This window comes from Urocitellus parryii, chromosome 1 (assembly GCF_045843805.1).
Source record: "Urocitellus parryii isolate mUroPar1 chromosome 1, mUroPar1.hap1, whole genome shotgun sequence".
In the NCBI taxonomy this organism is placed as follows: domain Eukaryota; kingdom Metazoa; phylum Chordata; class Mammalia; order Rodentia; family Sciuridae; genus Urocitellus; species Urocitellus parryii.
In genome coordinates, this window is record NC_135531.1 from 6653103 (window position 1) to 6673014 (window position 19912).

Sequence of the window (19912 nt, forward strand, 5' to 3'; positions counted from 1 at the left end):
AGGTGAAGCCACGGGTTTGCAGCCGTCCAGAGAGAGAGTGAACTGAGCAGCCCATGGGGGCTTCATGGGGTTGGTGCAGACATCGGGCGCCAGGGTGTCAGAGAGAAACAGAGTCCAGAAATGGGTGGAGGGGGAGCCAGTAGGAGGAGATGAGAACAAGGAGGAAGAATTGCCAAGGCCAAGGGAGGAGAGAGCTCAGGGGGAGGCGCAGGGCACAGGCCGTGCAAGAGGCAGAGTGTTCTCGGTGTTTCGGTCAGAAACCACCCAACTAAGCCCTGAGATGAGGTTCCTGGGGGCCTCTCAGTCGGTTGTCCTGTGACCTCTGCCGAGCCATCACGGCCCATGTGCCTCCATTTCTACCTCAGAGGGCAGGGCTGGGCTGAGTGGACTCAAGTTGGTCTGTTTGGCTCTAAATGCTGTGTCGTATCAGGAGCAGGAATTTGTGGGTGGCACCATCTGTCCTTCACCACAGTCCCAACCAAGCCCAGCACACCTGGCCCCAGCCTCCCGACCTCAGTGCCCACCTCTCTTCTTCACAACCCAAGGTCCTGGCTTTACCTGTCCTACAGGGGCACCTTCACCCTGGTGCCCAGGAATCCCACCCAGAACCCCTGAGAGCCTGGGCTTGCTGTGTGAGCCCTGCCGCCTGGCCCAGTGCACCTTCTCACCGGCACTTGCCAGCATCATAAGAAGCCTCGCTCTCTGGAGGCCAAGATTCCCTTCCTGGTTCCACATTTTCTTAGCTTCCTTTTCTGTACGAATTACCAGTTTGTCATGTTCACTGACATGTCCACTTGGGATCTGGATTTAAATTACATTGAATTTCTGAATTTTGCTTTGAAAGATATATAAAGCCTAGGAATTAAAAAGGGATAATATAAAACACATCCAGAGATTTGCTGTCTTCTGTGAGAATCATTTTACCAAATGACAGGGCAAATCTCTCTAAGAAATGTGTTGACTTCCATATCCTTCAAAGACCTTTTTTCTTCTTTACAAAATCAGTAGAAGTTTTTCCTAGATTTATTCTTAGGCATGTGAAATTATTTTCTTGTTCTATAAATAAGAATTTTAAATTGCCTGTTCTGACTGGTTCATGTTGATGCACAAGAATACCATTTTTTCCCTTCTTCGTTTTGGGTTTTTTTTGTTTTTTGTTTTTTGTTTTGGTACTGTGAATTGAACACAGGGGCATTGAACCACTGAGACACATCCCCAGCCCATTTTACATTGCATCTTGAGGTAGGGCCTTATTAAGTTGCTAAGTTGCTGAGGCTAGCTTTAAACTCGATCCTCCTGCCTCAGCCTCCTATGCTATTACCATTTTTTTAAGAGAGAGAGAGAGAGAGAGAGAGAGAGAGAGAGAGAATTTTTTAATATTTATTTTTTAGTTTTCAGTGGAGACAAAATCTTTATTTTTATGTGGTGCTGAGGATCGAACCCAGGGCCCCGCACATGCCAGGCGAGCGTGCTACCACTTGAGCCACATCCCCAGCCCAACCATTGGTTTTTAATATCAACCTATATTCAGTGATATTGGTGGACACTTGCCAGTTCTGCTGGTTTATCTAAGAGTCTCAGTTTATTTATACTCATAATATTGTCATCTGCAGAATGTCAGAATTTTTATCTCCCCTTCAAATCTGACGTCACTCCTCTTAGGCAGTGCAGCATTGTCTCGTTTGTTGGCTGGGGTCTGGCATAGGGAGGAGCAAGAGCAGAGTGACATCAGCTCTGTTTCCAACCCAAATGAAGCCTCCACAGTTCCTGAGTGGTAGAAGCTTGCCCCGTTGTTTTAGTGATAATAATAGAGCTGAGTGGTCAGAACGCAGCCTTCCCTCCTGGGTGGAAGGTTCTTCCACAGTCGCAGGTCCTTTGTGAGGTAGCCTTCCGTGACCTCCATATGGCGCCCCATCATACGCCATCCCTCACCCCCCTCAACCTTTTCCGTAGTGCCTCAAGTCACACAGCTCAGCCCGACTTGTACGAGGTGGCCTGCGCTGAGGAACACAAGTGTCCTCGGGGCAGGGCTGTACTGTCCTTCCGCCTCGTCCTCTCCCAGGAGCCTGCTGCTCCTTTGATGTGTTCTTTAATGGATGCTGTGTTTCAGCTCCTGGCTTGTTGTGCTCATGATTCGTGTCCATTTATTCCATTTTTACCTCTCTTTTGATTTTATAAGATATGTTTTCTTTTGCTTTGGTTTTGCCTGGGTTTGGGTGCTGTTCACCTGCTTTAAAACAATCTCTCGTTCATGGTCATTTTGCCTCTGCTGCCTCAGGAGTGATTTCTCTCAGGGGCAGAGTTTTTGGCCAGCCTCTTTGCTATTAGCCATGGTGTTGTTCCCTGGCAATTTTGTTTCCAAGCTGATCTTGTGGTTTTTTTTTCTTTTTTAAATCTCTGTCCCTGTGCGTGACCCCAACCATTGGGTTCTTTCTCTGGCTTCTGGGGCTCAGGAAGAACCAGCTTATACGCAGCGGCTCAGCCTGGACACCTGTGCCGGTCGGTCTTGTGTTGGGTGGCCTCTGCCTGTGGCCTGGGCGCATTCCTGGAATCACAGCTGTGACTACCCACTCTGCTCTCCCCCGCACGACACTTGGGAAAGGCTGTGGCTGGCACAGTGGTCACAGCTCTTCCAGGCCACTGTCCTGGCTGGAGGAAAATGTGCTTCACGTCGTGGGTCTTCTCTCTCCCTTGACAGAAAAGGGACGCACCCAGCCCTGTTCCTCCACTGGAGGTTGGAATCCCGCCTCCTATTCCCGGCTTTCCCTGTGCTGTTCAGGGGAGTGGGGATCTGGGCTCAGGGAAGATGCCTTCTGCTGCCATGTTACTGGGAGCTGCTGTCTGGCTGGCTTTCGCATAGATGCCATGGACATGGGCCCTCAGTGACCACTCGCCATCCAGCAGAGTTAGGCGGGTTATGAACTACTGTGAAGGCTCAGCTGAGCTTTGGGTTGCAGAATTTGGCTCCACAGACTGCTCACAGCCTGCAGGGCTGTGCTATATCCTCCAGCTTTTGAAGGCGAGGCCGACACTTTTAGACTCTTGTCCCCTGAGGGCAGCACTGATGTCTCAAGGCCCTGAGCCTCCTCCAGAGATCATATTGACACTTTCCCAGGGCCACAGGCCAGGGGGCAAAGACACCCCCAAGAGTTGACACACTCCGAGGGCCTAGGTCACCTGTCAGCCGCAAGGCCAGGCCAGACCCCTCTGTGGGTGAGGTTTCAGCCTCACTGCATGAAGGCTACCTCCCTGAGGGTAGCTCCCATCCACCCAGCCTCCAGGAGAACACGGCCATGGGCAGCCAGCACATGCGTGGCGCAGGGTTGTACTGGGCCAAGTCCGAGTGCTACCTTCCCATAGCCATGAGCAGGGCAATGTCCACCCTGCGTTAGGGACACAGAGACCTAGGCACAGGGGTGAAGTCTCCAGCCCTTTCCAAGCTGATGAGGCACGTTGAACCTCAGGCTCTGACTCCAGAGGTGAGTTCCACTCAAGAGACCAGTGGTTCTCAGCCAGAGTGACTGTCATCAGGTGGGCAGAAACCAGGAGTGTCACAAATAAATACCCTACAAAGCACATGGCAACCCACGCCACAAAGAATGATCCAGCGCCACCTGCTAGGAGAACCGAGTCAGAGCACTACCCCTCAGTGCAGTGTGAAATCACCCTCCGTCCAGCCACACAGCGGTGCCAGGACGTGAAGCAAGAGTGGAGTCGACAGTTTCCATCAGGCAAAAGGACAGATTTTGCAGTGTGTGACCCTGAGAGGGTGCAGGCAGGTGTCAGGGTCAGGCTGGGAGTCGGTCAGCAACACGGCTTGATAGTAACTGGGGAAAAGAGGAAAAAAGGAGGGGAGAAGGAAAGACCTCAAGAGAGGCCATCAGAGGCCTCGGCTGTCTGTGGACTTCCCAGCACTTTAGTTCAGTACCTGCCAACTCCATCTTGAAAGTCCCTTTGCCTGTGCACGGGGACTCCACCCTGCTGACATTTGCTCCCTGTAGCTGCCTCCTGAAAGGGAAGGATTTCACAGGAGCGCCTTGTGCAGTCGGAGCAGCACAGCTCACTGCTGGGTTCTTGACCGGCGGCTCAGTGGCAGCGTTTGTGTTTGACACAGACGTCTTTCCCGCCTGCCTTTGGGCTGCTCTGCAAACGCCTTCTGCTCAGGCTCCCACTTCCCCGCTGAGAAAGTGGACAGGAGGCTGGGCGCTGAGGCTGGAGTTGCATTTCATCTTTGGTTTAAATGCACTTGAACCATTTTGAAGTCAAATCAGCCGAGGAGCATATGAGACATCTTCTCTGTCTGATCTCAGCGGGATGGTGCTTGTGTTTAAGAGCCCAGCAACAGTGTGTATGGATTCTTTTCTCCTTCTGTCCAATACACTCCACAGCACAGCAGCCATTCCTGTCTGAGCCTCTGGCAGGGACATGGAGGAGATGACTGTGTCCTGAGAGTCAGTTCCACCAGAAGTGGCTTCATCAAGAAGGATGAATGGCTTGGAGAAAGGATCTGCTCCTCTGTGTCACTGAGGTGGCTAACAGTTGACCAGAGGGGCAGGAGGCATGGAGCTAGAGGATGTACCTATGCACCCCACTTATTCCCAAGAGCAGCCTTAGATCCTGGGTGGTCTGTTTCAGTTTCCTGGGCTGCTGTCACGTGGTACCATCTGATTGTGTCCCACAGCTTAGAACAGCAGAAATGTCTGTCTCCCAGCTCTGGGGTCACAAGTGTGACATCAGGTATGGGAGGAGGTGTCCCTTGGGTGAGGGGCAGCACCTTCCCTGCTGGGTCCAGCCTAAGGCTTGATGCTCCGTGGCTTGAAGATGGGCCACTCCAGTCTCTGCCTCTGCCTTCCCTGGGTGACCTGTGTGTCCCTCTCTCTTCTCCCCTCCTTATAAGAATACCAGTCAGGTTGGATCAGGGCCACACTAATGTCCTCGGTTCACATGATTGATGTAAAGACCCTGTCTCCAGATCGGTTCTGAGTGGAGTTGCATCCACTTGTCCTGGGGCTTAGGACTGGAGCATGTCTGGGTGGAGCAGGTTTCATTTCACCAGAGGACGAGCTGTCCCAAGTGTGCCCCTGGAGGGTGGCCAGTGCTTCTGTCATGGGCCACGTTGTACTCATTTCCCCTGCTTGTCTGGTAATGCACTTGACATTCATGTTCCTTATACTCCAAATCACTGTGGAAGGAAACGTGTGCAGGGATCTGTGGAAGGTCTTTCAGACCGGTGTCCATCAGGACTTAGATACATGTCCTGGCCACCCGCATTGCTGTGGAAATTTACCAGGGCTTTCTCAGTGGGCTTGGTGTGCTCATGGATGTGGGTTGACCTCTGCCCGTTCCTGTGAGGAAAGTGCTTCTTCTTGGTTCCTCTGTTAAAGACATTGGGTGCATCCTTCTTGCCTGATCCTTGGAAGAAAAACCTTCAATTCTAAGCTTTTAAGTGATACTTAGCAAATTTCTAAGAAGAAGGAAGCTGTTTCATCTCAGCTGACGATTGCTGACTTAGGACCCTCCTTCTGAGATGATTTTCTGAGATAGGAAGGGCATGTTGGTCAAGGGCTGAAGCTTGTCTTCATTTGGGAGAGGCCAGGCAGAAAGGTCACCTGCAGAGAGAGGAGCCCAGTCCTATTTGCATCCGACTCTGGTTTTCTGAATTTCCCTTTTTTGAAGAGCCCGTTCAGCAGAGCCAGAGCTTCGACCCCTGCCAGCCCCACTCCAGCCCCACTGCAGCCCCACTCCTTCTCCAGTGGAGGCCCTGCTGAGGTCACCGTGCACAGTGGCTAAGTCACCACCACCCATCCCGAGACTGATGTTCGGCTCCAGGAAGAAGAGACTCTCTTTGTCCTGTTGCTTGAAAGGAAGTCAGACATTCAGTGTGAGCGTGTGTTTATTTTTTTACAAAAATAGGACATCGGTGCACAAACATCTTCCTTCTTATTGAAAATGGGTGAGAATGAATGAAAACCAAGGCCTCCGGGAGCCTTTGAAGTGGAGCAGTCATGCTGGCTTGCCCTTCCTCTGGTGTGGCTCTTGGAATGTGTTAAAGAATGTACTTTCCACAGGAAGAGCCCAGGAGCACGGGATGAAGGGGGAAAGGCCACCTAGAGACTCGCCCAGGGCCCTCACACCCTCTGTGTGCTGCTGCTCAGCAGGGCAGCTTCTCAGGGGGCGATTCGGACATGGTGTGAGGAGGTGCACGTCTGAGAAAACCTACAAAGTGGTCAAAGACATTTCAGTTTGCAAGGAAGATGAGGCTCTTTGTTTTTTTGGTGGTGAAGCACATGCTGAGGAGACCTGTGACTCCCAGGGAAGTCCAGCGGGTGGCCCAGCTGGCAGTGCAGTTATTTTGAGATCCCACACATTTCTGGCTGCGGAGTGTGGAGGTGGTGAGTCTGATTCCTCCCCACTGTTGGGTCCTAACCAGACGCAGTGGAAATTGTCCTGGCCGTGCAGACAGCTCAGCGTTCACCAGGACCTCACCTGGGCTTCCTGGACCTGGTTTTGCTTCAGTGGATAATTCTGTTGGGGTTTCTGGAGTAATCTGCTTCCTCTTCATTTCCTTCTGGCCTTTTCTTAACAGAAGAAGGCTTTGGTCCTGAAGATGGGCTTCTGAGTTAAGCTGTTATTGAGTGATTAGACTTGCTTTTCAGTTCTTACCTCTGTGCTTTTGTAGTCCCAAACCCAAACTTCACGTCCAATATGCACTTAAAAAAAACTTGGTACCAGCGATTGAACCCAGAGGGGCTTTGAGCCACATCCCCAGCCCCTTTTAATTTTTGAGATAGGGTCTCACTAAGTTGCTTAGGTCCTCACTAAGTTGCTGGGGCTGGTCTTGAACTTGGGATCTTCCTGAGCCTCCTGAGCCTCTGGAATTGCAGGCGTGTGCCACCGTGCCGGGCCAAGATGCATTTTAAAGACCATGCGGCCTTGGAGGCACTTTGTTCTACTGTTCTGTTCAGCACAGTCCTGACCACAGAGTGAACACACTGCAAAGAATTGAGGAATAACTGAAGGTGGCTGCTTGCTGCTCTTCCACAAGGACAGTGGAAGACCTTCCCCGGCCCTCCCTAGGTCAAATGCTACTTGTTTGACACATATAACTTCTTTATCTGCACAAACCCATGGAGTGCTATTATTATTTTCATTTTACTGATGAGAATACCTAAGCCCAGAAAAGTGAAGCAATTCCCACAAAGTCACACAGCTAGGAAGAGAAGCAAAATTTGAACTTGGCAAATTGTGGCACCATCTTGTTTTATCTCTGCATGCCCTTTGTCATGCACGACCGTGGGGCTCCTCCTCCTGTCATGCCTAGGCAGACAGCAGAGTACCGTGTGATGTGGAAGGGACATAGTTGGCATCTGGACTGTTCTTGCAGAACCACTGTTGGTTCAGAAGAGCTTCATGGGGAGGGGGCTGTTTCTTCAGATATGCCCAAAGCTGTCAGCATTCTGAGTCACCAGCTGTGCTCTCACGGGGGGGCAGGTCCACTCTGCAAACCAATCAATCAGGGGAGACGGGACTTATTTGACTGAAGGAGCCACAATACCTGTGTATGTGTTAGTAGAGGAGGGTGTATTATTGTTTGGGAATCAATTATTACTTTAATACAGAAACTGAAATTTCATGTTATTATAAATGGATTCTTACAAACATATTCCTTAAAATGTCACCTCTTTATGCTAATTTTGCATCCGGGTCTGTTTTTGTAACCCTATGCCTGCTCTGGGCCCTGTACTTACCTGTGGGAAAACCCTTCAGACATAAGGGACGTGGGGGGCATTCACTCCCCAGGGGCCAGCCAAGTGCAGTGCGTAGGTCCCCAGCCTATCCGTGCAGGGCCTGCTTGGGTGCTGTCTGGCCTCCCGGGGGCCTGCAAAGTTCTGTGTGGGCAGCACTTGGGCAGCTAGCAGAGCCTTCCAGAAAAGGCAACGTGAGGGCCAACCAAGGAGTCTTGACCAAAGTCTGGAATTTGCAGTGTTTTCCCCCAAACACTGAAATTTTACAAGGGATAAAAAAATGTTCCCTGGCTTCAGCATCTTGTGCCCCTTGTGTTCACCAAATGACTTCCAAAGGCCTGACCGCCACAGAATTCCAGCCACCCTGTGCAGAATAGTGAAAGCTGCTGTCCTGTGAAGCATGCACGGGGCCCAGGCACCTAGCACACTGCACTTGTCCTCAGGCTGGGGCTGCGTGGATGGACCCAGGCCCGTGGGCAGGGGAGCTGCCGGAAGGAAGGGGAGTGAATTCTAGACTCCCCGCTAGAGCAGCAAGTTCTCAGGAAAAAAATAAATCCAGAGTTTAAATTCTTTCCTATTAAGAGTTGCTAAGCAACACCTCACTTAGCTTCTCCGGTTTTCTGTATTTTAAATTTCCTTTTCTCAGCAGCCACTAACATCATCCTCACCTAAGTCATACAGGAAGGAGCAGGGGACGTGCCTCAAATCCGGTAAAGACTCTCACACAGAGGAGATGTGGCAGCAGGCGGTGGACCCGGGGTGAATCAACACTGGGGCAGCTTGAGTGCCATTCTGGGTGGCCCCGGAGGCTCTCTCCACTGTGTGGGCAGCACTTCCACAGTGCCTTTCTCAGCTGAGCTGCAGGGTTCTCATCTGTAGACTGGCCCCAGGTACTCACAGAGGCCTAGGTTTTAATTAATCAACTCACCGTGTTTGTCTTTTCAACTGTAATCCGCTCTGTGGGCTGCAGCTTGCCATCTCTTTGCTCCTGATCCCCAAATCCTTGACCTCCAGCTCAAAGACAGCTCCATAGACCCAGAGGGACAGGCAGGTGTGTTCTGGGGCCTGGGAAGTGGGGGGAGAAGATGAGGTGCCGAGGGCACGTTCCTCATCAGGAAAGCCCATTTAGTACGTTCAGACTGTTCTGGCCAATTATTCTCTACCCTCTCTGCCTGTAAAGTCTCGAGCCCGAACTAGGGGTTGCATCCAGAATGAAGTCTTTCCTGAGGTTACAGGAGAACACAGGCTTCCCATCTTGACTCTTTTGTGGTCTTTGCCCCAGTGCATTTGGTGCACTACGGCAACACATCACAGATGGAGTGATTTCTAAATAACAGACTTGTTTTGCACAGTTCTGGGGCATGGAAAGTCCAAGATCTAGCTGCTGCGGCTTCTGTGTCTGGTGAGCCCTGAGGTCTTTTTCCAGTGTGACCCTTCTCAGTGTCTCCCCATGCAGGTGGATGAGCAAAAGGAAGAGAAGGCTTGTTCTCACAGGACAGAGAGGTGGGAGGCCCGGGACGCTCTCTGAAGCCTTGAAAATATGGGTCCCATTTGTGAATGGGGTCCTTGGGCAGCTAGCAGAGCCTTCCAGAAAAGGCAACGTGGGGGCCAACCAAGGAGTCTTGACCAAAGTCTGGAATTCATAGTGTTTTCCTGAAACATTGAAATTTTACAAGGGATAAAAAAATGTTCCCTGATTTCAGCATCTTGTGCCCCTTGTGTTCACCCAAATGACTTCCAAAGGAGGGGACACAGTCATACATACAATAGCAGCCTTGGGGTGAAATTTGTCCTGTTTCTAGATCTTTCCTGCACCACCATGAGCATGGGAACACTGGCATGTCTGTGCTCTGGAACATGCCCAATCCCCACACGCCCTGGAGCTGCCACCCTGGCTGCAGCACTTGTATTGTACTTGGATGTCATGGTGTCTCTGGATTTCCCTACACATGGGGACAATGATGGGGACAATGATGGGGACTCATCAGAGTTTGGGAGAGAAGAGCTTCACTGAGCAGCAAACTCGATTAGGGCCCAAGGTGACAGGCCACTTTGTGGTATCTATGGTTCAGGACTGTAGTCGTGTCCCAGAGTTCACAGGACAATGTGCCACAGGGTGGGTGGCTCAGAACCACTGGAACTGCCTCTTGATTCTGCGCTCGCTGTTGAGACCAGAGGCCACGCGCCCTCTCCCTCTGGAATGGGGACTCCTTCCCCAGCCCGTGTCTGCTGCTCTTACTGTGCATCTGTCTTTAGTGTCCATTTTCCTATAGGGACACCATCTTGGTGGAATAGAGGCCACCCCCTGCCAGCAGGGCTTCATCTTAACTAATGATGTCTGCAATGACCCTATTTCAAAATAAGGCCACATGCTCAGGTAATGAAGGTCAGGGCTTCAGTGCACATTTGGGGGATGGAGGGCACAGTTTAACCTGCCACAAGTCCCGAGCAAGGGTCTGATGTGATATAAATTGTGGAAATCTTATTTTTGAAGGCCCTGCAGACATAAATCTAACACCTAGACCCTGTCTGTGCCCTAAACCTGCTACCTATGATAGGGGCACAGTGCTGGGTGCACCTGTTCAGAGCTCTTAAGCATTTCAAAATGGTGCCAGCAGAACCTTAGAGCTAAGGCAGGCCCTTCCAAGCCTGGACTTGTAGAGGGCACAGTGCCACCCCAGGGACTGGCCTGCCTCTGCTGTCACGGGGATAGGGCACTGGAAGTGCTGAAGGGTTTCTAGTGGAAGCTGTCACCTGTAAACTGCTGGTGGCAATTCTGGAGACCTGAGGATCACTGATTGTCCTTGTCTTGTGACTTTGCTTCAGGGAAGAAATTGCTTCCCTGACACCTAGCATCTGAGGGCAGGGGCAGGCTCCAAACCAGGGCGATTCGTGAAAAAAGGAGGTAGGGAACGAGGTGGTTGTTTTTAAGTGGGTGCTTGTCTCTGCTGGAGGAGAAAAAACAAAAATTAAAAAAAAAAAAACAAAACATTTTGAGCTAAGGGTAGAGTCTTTTGCCAGATAAATGTCTTGGCTGTACTGCACTTGATTTATGATTGTTTTTGTCTGCTCTCTATAAATTCAGCTTTGTTTTAAAGAGAAGCTTTTGTTCCTGAGGGACCATTAATAAATTCCATTCTAGGAACAGGTGCAAATTACATTACATTTAATTGTTTTGTGGTAAGTTGGTTTTAGCAATTTTATTGTCCAATTAATTCAAAGCTGAGCTGAATAAGCATTCTTCAGAAACCAGGGGCATGGAAACGCCCTTCTCAAGTAGGAATGAGGCTGCATGTCGACACCCAAGCATGGTGCAGGGTGGAGACCCAGCTGGCGGGCCACTCTGCATACAAGAGACAGCACTTGAAGACAGGAAAAGCATCCTAAAGGAATCAACCTTGAGGAGAAGAGAACAGAAGAACTCTAAGGTGGCCCCACTTCCTGCCCTGGGAGTCACTAGGCCATCTCCCGGAGTTGGATGAATGGAGGTCTGAGCCTGGAAGGGCAAAGGTGCTGGAATTATCAGGACAAAATACCAAGGAGCTGAGAAGAGGATCTGCAGAAACCACAGAGGCTTCTTCTCAGCATAACACCGATTGGCACAGGATGAGAGGGAAGTGCCAGTGTCAGAGAAAAGGCCCCGGGAAGGTGCATGTGGGGTGATTCCTGGTGCTCACACCTGAGCCTGAGAGCAGCTACGGTGAGGAAGAGGGACATGTCCTAAGGATGAGGGAGCCAGAGCATCAGGAGGATCTATAGGTTTCAAACTCCTTCCCTGCATGAGAGAGATTCCAAATACATACTCAGGAATGCACCATCCTACTCAGACTTCGGCACCTTGATTTCAGTAACTGATGGGACAATAAGAAGGATCAGTAAATACATACAGAACATTTGGAAAGTCCACGTGGATTTGAAGGATGGTTCACCTCATAGTCTTGTTAGTGGACAGGGAGCAGTTGCCAAGACAGACCCCATTCTGGGCCATGAAAGTTTCATGAAGTTACTGAAGGCTGTTACCATACAAAGTGTGCTTTTTGGCCACAATGGACTTAAATTAGAAGTCAATAACATAAAGTAATAAGGAAAAATCAATAAATAATTGGAAACTTAGCAACTAACTTCTAAATAACCCATGAGTTCAAGAAAAAATTACAAGAGAAATTAGAAAGTGTATTGAACTCAATTAAATGGAAGCATGTATAATAGTTTGTGAGATTTCCTAAAGCTGTGCTGCTTAGGTGGAAATTTATAATATTCAATGTTTATACTAAAAAGAAGGAAGGCTTCAAAGAGGTACAACCACAAGAATGGGATCCTAAGTAAAATAAGTCATACTCCACACATGTATAACATGTCGAATGCACTCTACAGTCATGTATATCTGAAAAGAACAAATAAAAAATATAAATAAATTTTAAAAGCAAAAACTTAATCTTCCATCTGAATAAGTCACATAAAGAAGTGAGAATTATCAGAGGAAAGAAGAAGAATTAGAAGAAGCAGAAAACAATGAAATTCTAAACAAGAAGACAATAGAAATAATCAATGAAACCAAAACTGATTCTTTGAGAAGATCAGTAAAAATTCATAAAACTCTAGCCACACTTCTCAGAAATAAAGAGAGAAGTTAAATTATCAGCATTAGGAATTTGAGAGTTATCATTACAGATCCTACAGACCCCAAAGAATGATAAGACTGAGAACAACTTTATCCAATGAATTCCACAATGTAGACAGAATGAATAAATGTCTTGAAAAACAAAATAGCAAAGTTCATCCAAGAAAAAAATAGATAACCTGAATAGCCCTATGTATGAAAAATAATTTGAATAAGTAGTTAACTATCTTCACATAAAAAAAAGCGTTGGGCCCAAATGACTTCCCTGGTCTGTAATAACAAATAATAATAATCCCAATACTTCAGAAATTCCACACAGTAGAGAGGAAATATTTCTCAGCTCATATTGTGGGGCCTTCATTATTCTGGTGCCAAAACCAAAGACATTCCTAAGAAAGGAAATTATAAATGAGTATTTTTCATGAACACAGACACAAAGATTCCAAACAAAATTTTAATTTGAATGTAGTAAATTTGATTTAATCCAGCAACACATTCACACATATATACACATACGCTTACATCAATATGTTTTTAAAAAATATTCATATACAGGATAATTTATGTGTGCATGCAATTCATATAAAGGAAATTTATAAAGGATAAGATATATATATATATATATATATACACACATATATATATAAAGATAAATATGGAAGATAATACAGCATAAACAAATGGAACCTTTGTCAAGAATGCAAAATTGATTTGATACTTACAAAGTCCATTTGTGATTTACCAATTGAGGGATCATGTCAGGAGGTACAGTAAGTCGTCATTTTGGCAGATGAAGAGGCATTTGGTAAGATTCAATACCTGTCCACGAGCACATCTCCAGCAACCTGAAATAGAAAGGAATTACTTCAAACTGAGAAAGACGGGGTGGAGGAGGGACTGTATCGTTGCTCAGGATACTTAGCTACCTGATGTTGTCATCTGCAATTGAGAATAAAATAAGGATGGTCCCTCTGTCCTCTGCCCTTCAGCGCTGAATCTGGTGACTAGAGAAAAAAGCAAAAAACGACTCGCCTCAAGGACATTCAGATTAGAAATCAGGAAGTCAGTGTGTCTGCCTGTCAGTGGGTGACTGTGGTGTAGTCACAAACTACGAGTGGCTACTGAGCACTCCAAGTGTGGTGTTTAAAATTGGATGTGCCCCAAGTAGTAACACTGACTTTGAAGATGACATATGAAAAGACAGAATCTAAACTAATTTTATTAATAGTTTGTTAGGGGGTACTAGGGATTTAATCCAGGGTCAGTTTACCACTGAGCCATATCCCCAGCCCTTTTTATTTTTTGTTATGAGACAGGGTCTCCCTAAGTTTGGCCTTGCAAAATTGCTGAGGCTGGCCTCCATCTTGTGATCCTCCTATCTCAGCCTCTAGAGCTATTGGGATTACACTCAGTGTGCTACTGCACCTGGCTTCATTAATGATTTTTGACTCTTCACATAATGAAATGATTAAATTTGCCATCTTTTGGTTTATCATTTTGCTTATTTTTAATATAGCTGCTAGAAAGTTTAAAATCATACATGTGGTACACATAGCATTATATTTGTATTGGACTGTATTGGTCTGTGCTGAGAATCCTGTAAAAATAATATCTATGTGGCTAGTAAATACATTTAGTGAGGTTTCAGTTTACAAGGTTGAGAGACTGAGTAAATGATTTTCTTACAGACCAGACATCCAGTAAGAAATGGACTTAATATAGCATCAAAATATGAGATACCTAGGGGTGAATTTGAATAGATACATACAGCTCCTCTACACTGGAAGTTGTTCTACATGGTTGAGAAAAACTTATGGACCAAGCAACTGGAGAGATTGAAAATACGAAGGACTGGAGAGAGATTCTTCTGCCGGACCCAGAGACTCAGCGTACTGAGACTCTGCTTCTTTCCATATCTGCCACCCAGATGCTCAGTGGCATCCCACCAAAGCTCCAAGCCTCTCTTTTTGAAACCCAAGACCTCTTGGATTTCAGAGTTTATTATAAACTTATTATAATGGAGATGATATGGCATTGGTGCAAAGACAGGCATCGAGGCAGTGGGGTACCCTAGACCGTCTAGAAATAGCCCCACACATCGTGGTCTATTTTTGACAATGTTTCAAGCCAACTCAATGGGGAAAGTATATGCTTTTAAAAAATAACTACCGAAAAAATGGGATAGCCTTGTGAGAAAATTAAACTTCTACCCATGCCTCATACCATATATAAACATCAACATTAAATGGATCATAGACTTCATGTTCAATCTGGAACTATTAAACCTCTAGGAGAAAACATGAGGGAGCTCTTATCCCTTGGGTTAGAAAGCTATTTCTTAAATAGAACACATTTAAAAATATGAACTACCAAAGAACTCTCGTAAATAGGATCTTATTAAAATCATTTCGATTTGAAATAGAAAATGCAAGCTGCAGGCAGGGAAAAATACTTAGAAAGCATACCTGGCAAAGAACTTGTGCTAAGGAGAGAGAGCCGACTAACGACTGAAGGACAAGAAGACAGCACCACCCAAAGCTGGCCGGACCTTCCAGGAAGGCTTCACCAGGGAAGACAGATGGATGGCAGGTATTCACAGGAAGCAGGGTCTGCACTGTTAGCCACTTGGGAAGTGCAGATTCAGACGCAGGTGGGTACCACCACATGCCACCAGATTTCCTCAAGATGAAAACTGATGGCACAAAATGTTGACAAGGACAGAGAGTGCAAGGCCCAGTGGGCACCAGGACACTTGCAGGAGTGACGTGTCGGCTGTCCCTCATGGCCATGGTGGGAGTTTTGCAGGTACTTGGGTGAGTCAGAACTCTTCCAATGGTACACTTCACCTGCTGTTGGTACTGCCCGGTGTGTCAGGTGCACCTCAGTAAGCGGGTGGGAATGGCGGGGAAGGTCTCGTAGCACACCCACGAGAATCCTCACATCCTCCAGGTGAATGAAAACTGGGTACATCGATGCTAGAATTTTCACTCAATGAAACAGTGAGAGTCAGATGGACAAAGCCGATTCACAAAGGGTGAGAATATATCATCCATTCTTTAGGTCGGGGCATAGTTTAGCAGCAGAAGCACTTAGTGTGGGGCACAGAGGGGACTCAACAGTCACTATTATCCTTCTAATCACCTTTGCCTTCCCTGTGTCCTTGAAGAAGGTGAAGCTCAGAGTCTGTTATGACAATGGATACTCACTTATTTCCTTATTGAGAATTCAAAGTCACCCATGTCACGCAAGAGCCATGGGGCTCTGCGTGTTCCTGGGATGTGGCACAAACCCCCAGGGCTGTCTGTCGGGGGAAGCCGCAGCAGACCTGGGGGAGCTGTCTGCTGGTTCCCCACAAGGCCTCTCTGTCGCTGTAGTCTGTCTCTGTGAGCTTTGCAGAGTGGAGCAGAGACCCGAGTCTGTGCAAGGTGGAAGTGGGATTCTGCAGAGTTGTGTCTCCCACATTGTGTTATAAAGAGCCAGTCATCGCAGCCAAGATTCCCTGGGCGTCTGTCCTGTGGGAGGTCTGCGTGGGTCCAGAATCCCTTTTGTAGCTTTGTAGGGATGATCTGACTGTGGAGAATTAATTCATTCCCATCCAGAATGCCAATTTGTGATGGGATCACTGCTAAAAGAATGCTCCTGTCTGCTAACCAAAATGCCTTCTTTTGGGTGTTGGGCAACCTGGGAACCCTGCTCCATTGGGTGTGTTGAGGACCAGATGAGATCAAATGGGACTGTGAAATGTCCCTGATACTCTACTCAGGCTGCGGCAGTCTGGGGACTTCCACTGCTGTAGTATGAGGTCACTGTTTTGGCAATGTTGGGTAACAGCCTTGGGTGGTATTGCCTGGTGGTTCTGCAGAGTCTGTTTCAGCCTCTCTGACACACTCAAGTGAAATGATTTAAGCTCTCCTACATACAGCGAGGCCGAGGGAAGAAGATGGATATTTTCAGAATGATAGAATTGTTTCTCCTGTTTGTAGAGAGCCAGGACCTGGTTTCCACTGGCCCCTGCTCAGGACTTGGTATCTGCCAGTGTGGGAACCTGTCCTTGTAGTCACAGGGCATAATCGGAGTTGCCTGTGGCCAGGCCAGCAGCACCTGGCCTCTGTAGCCGACAGGGAGATTTCAGGGCATAAGAGCTTATTTCTGAGCTCCAGAAACACTCCTATTGCATAAAAGTTGTTAATTTCAAGAACATATTTTTTCTTAAGAGTATAAGAAGATTTCTAATTCGTTCCAATTGAGAAATCAGTGCCCTGAAAGTAATTGGAGAATATGTTGATGACTGCAAGAGCAGCTAAGGTTTCTTTCTCGTTTTGAGCACAATTCTATTTCAAGCCTAGGACATCTTTCACGTGTGTCAGTAGTAGGGACACACACGGCCCCGGCTTCACCCATGATCCTGGGATGTCTGTGTTTAGCATCATGTGACAGCAGTCGCTGGATCATTATTAACTGTGTCAGGTTGCTGAGCACATTTTTTTTCCCTAACAAGTAGTGAAATGACTTTGCAAAGTTGAACTCAGACAGAAAGAAGCCACTGCTACAATTGTGGATGCCCTGGGAGATCTCCGCACCCTTTCCTGGGCTTTGGGCTAGAGCCCTCGCAGAATGGAAATATAACTGACCCCGTTATTTGTGGGTTCCATACTTGTGAATTTGCCTACTCTCTGAGATTGATTTGTGCCTCTGAAACCAGTGGTCGGGATCATTCACAGATAGGCATAGAGTGGTTAAAAAAATGAGTCACCTGAAGCTCACGTTCCTAGCTAAAGCTGAGCAGGGAAGTGTTCTTGTGCCTGTTCAGCTCACATCGTGGTCTATTTAGTGTTGCTCTTTTGCATTTCCCTGCTTTACATGGATGATTTTGCTGTTTAGAACTGTCCCAAGCACCAGGCTGAAGTCTCGTCTAGTGTCCCTAAGCTCAAAAAGAAAATGTGTGTGTTAGGTAAGCTTCTCTCAGCATCAGGTAGAGTGACCTGTGTCACTGAGTCAGTGGGTATTCAGCTGGGTATTTGGAAGCAGAAACGCACATAAAACCAGGATACATATTGCTGCGCAGATAAAAATGCTGAGATCAGGGCTGTGCAGGAACCCAGGCCTGTACTCGGTGTTCGGTGTCCTTTAACTCAGTATTTGTGGCCACTTCACAGACTAAGTATTGCGAGCATCACTTGGGAGGAGTGGACAAGGACAATGTCCACACTGACCTGTGCGAACAGCATTGCATGGGCTGACTTCACCATCTCCACTCTGGTCTTTCCCACTTGCTCCCTACTGTGCGGAGACCACCTGGGCTTCGGCCGAGGCATGTCTGTGAGGTGTGTTTGTCCCATAGGAGCTGAGCGGCACTGAAATGTGGCAGTCCAATGGTGGCATCGGAGGACCAGGTCTGTGTGAAGGATCCGGAACTCCAGGATTAAAACAAGGTTCCCTAAGTCAGTGTGTCCTTCGTGAGTGATCCCCCGTATCCTTGGTGACACCTTTGCTCTTTAGCAGCTGGTGTGTTGGCAAGAGATTGATGGAAAGAGGCAGATCAGGTGACCGGCCACTCCGGGCCCTCTCTTGGCTCCTGAAGACAACAGTGTAACAGAGAGTCTAAGCACAGTGTTCCAGGTGTGGGCAGCCTGTTAGGGACACTTCTGTGATGGGGCCGAGTGTGAAACCAGATAGAAAGACCCCAGGAAGGCTCAGCAGGGGATGTTCCTTTCCCTCAGACAGTTTTAAGGAAAGGACTGTAAAGGGCCAGTTGGGCTTCACAGGTGCCATCCGCAGGGCCAGTGCTGACCTTCCACATGCAGATTGCTGCAAGAGCGCAGACCAGGGGTGTCCTCAGAACGTATCAGGACGGGACTGTCCCCGAATGCCCACATTCCATAGCAGCCCACGCATACCCCAAGGGACTGGCTCAGGAGGGCACAGCTTCCTCGTGGTCTTTGTCAACCCCCTCCAGCTGCCCTAGTGCTAAGTCCCACCCCCACCCTCATGGCTCCTAGAGGCCCTTCTAGGAGGCCAAGCGGCTCTCCATAGACCACAGGCAGAATGCACGCCACTGAGGAGCAAGAAGGGTGGTTAGGAGCGGGGGCTGGCAATTCATGGGATGGTGCCACCTGTAGTGTCACTGAGAGCAGGCCAGGAGCCCCTGGTCAAGGGCAGTGACTGGTCCTCAGTGTCTTGTCCGTGAAGTCAGCATCACAAGAGTGGAGTTCAGAGGGTCTGAGGAGGTCCTTAGCACAGTGCCTGGCAGGTGATCAGAGGCCCCTGGGGGCTGGCCGTGGTTCTGTGAGCCCAGCCCCCAGATGACTTCCCCGGGACTCTCACATGTGCAGCTTCTGAGTTCTTTCATGAATAACAGAGATACTGATGCCCGTGGCTCTGGGCCATGTTCAGGTTACTTCTTAATTAGCATTTGAACAGTATTTCTGTTGGCAAGATCTCTGTGCTGCCTCACCAAGCCCCCAGGGAGGGCATGCACTTCTGCAGTGGGGACAGAGGACAGCACACATCTCAGAACGTCCTTTTCCTGGGTCCCTCTGACCACAATGCCAAGGTTTTTCTGCTGGTGTGCTTTGGCCACCATCAAAGGCAGGTTGGCCTGCTCACAAAGTAGAGCCCATGCTTCAGAATCTGTGTGTGTAGCCGGGCCGGACACCAGCCAAGCCAAGAACCAGAAACGCTCAAGGCTGAGTGTGGCTGAGCTCCTTGCTCTCTGAGTACTGCATTTCCTTGAGCCTCAGTTCCTTCATGTTCAAAGGGAGAATAATGAATTCCCACAGGCTGCTGTCCAGAGGGGATGAGCTGTAGACCCTCAGGGACTTCCCGCAGTGACCCTAGGCCAACGCTGCAGGGATGGGGAGGCTCCATTGGGATCATGGGTGGGAGCTGAAGGGAAGTACGGGTCTGCAGGGTGGCGGGGCCCTGCAGCTGGCAGGAGGCACCTAAGGGGTTCCTCTGGGTGGAGAGGGTGGCAGGGAACAGTTCTCTGCGGCCACTCACCTGGAGCTGTGGAAGGGCCACGAACTCAGTTTCTCTGTTCCCCTCCTTTCAATGCTGCAAAACATACCAAATGCGGCACTTCATGAGTGTCTTTCTCTGCTGTTGACCTGACCACAAAAGGAAATCAGAATCCTGAAGCGCCCTGGCCCTGTGGTGGAGTCCCTTGTAAGCAATGGCTTTTTGTTAAAGCACTCTAGGCCTCAGTGAAGGTGCTTGTACACATGCGTGCACACACACATGTGTATCCATGGAGAGGTATCTTACACATATTGAAGCCTTAGTAATAACTATTCAATAGTCTTTATGGAAAGACTAGTAATCTAAGTTACTCCAAACAAAATAATTGTGTTACTATTTGGGAAGGTGTGGCAGAAGGTGTTCCCCAGCCCATGTGGGGTACTGAAACCTGAGTGGAAGAGCCATTCGAGAAGGGAAATCCATTGCCCCTCCTGCCAAGGGTGTGGGACAGGCAGAGCAGCAGGTGGCCTCGGGCCTTGAGTGGATGGGGACTGAGAAGCAGGAGGCAGGTGGGAGTCACACCCTCCAG

General features: G+C 48.5%; 1 protein-coding gene across 2 annotated transcripts in view; it reads left to right on the plus strand.

Moving 5' to 3' along the window:
* Adcy2 (adenylate cyclase 2) overlaps positions 1–19912 on the plus strand; it is a 375018-nt gene that overhangs the window by 20542 nt on the left and 334564 nt on the right. The window lies entirely within an intron of this gene.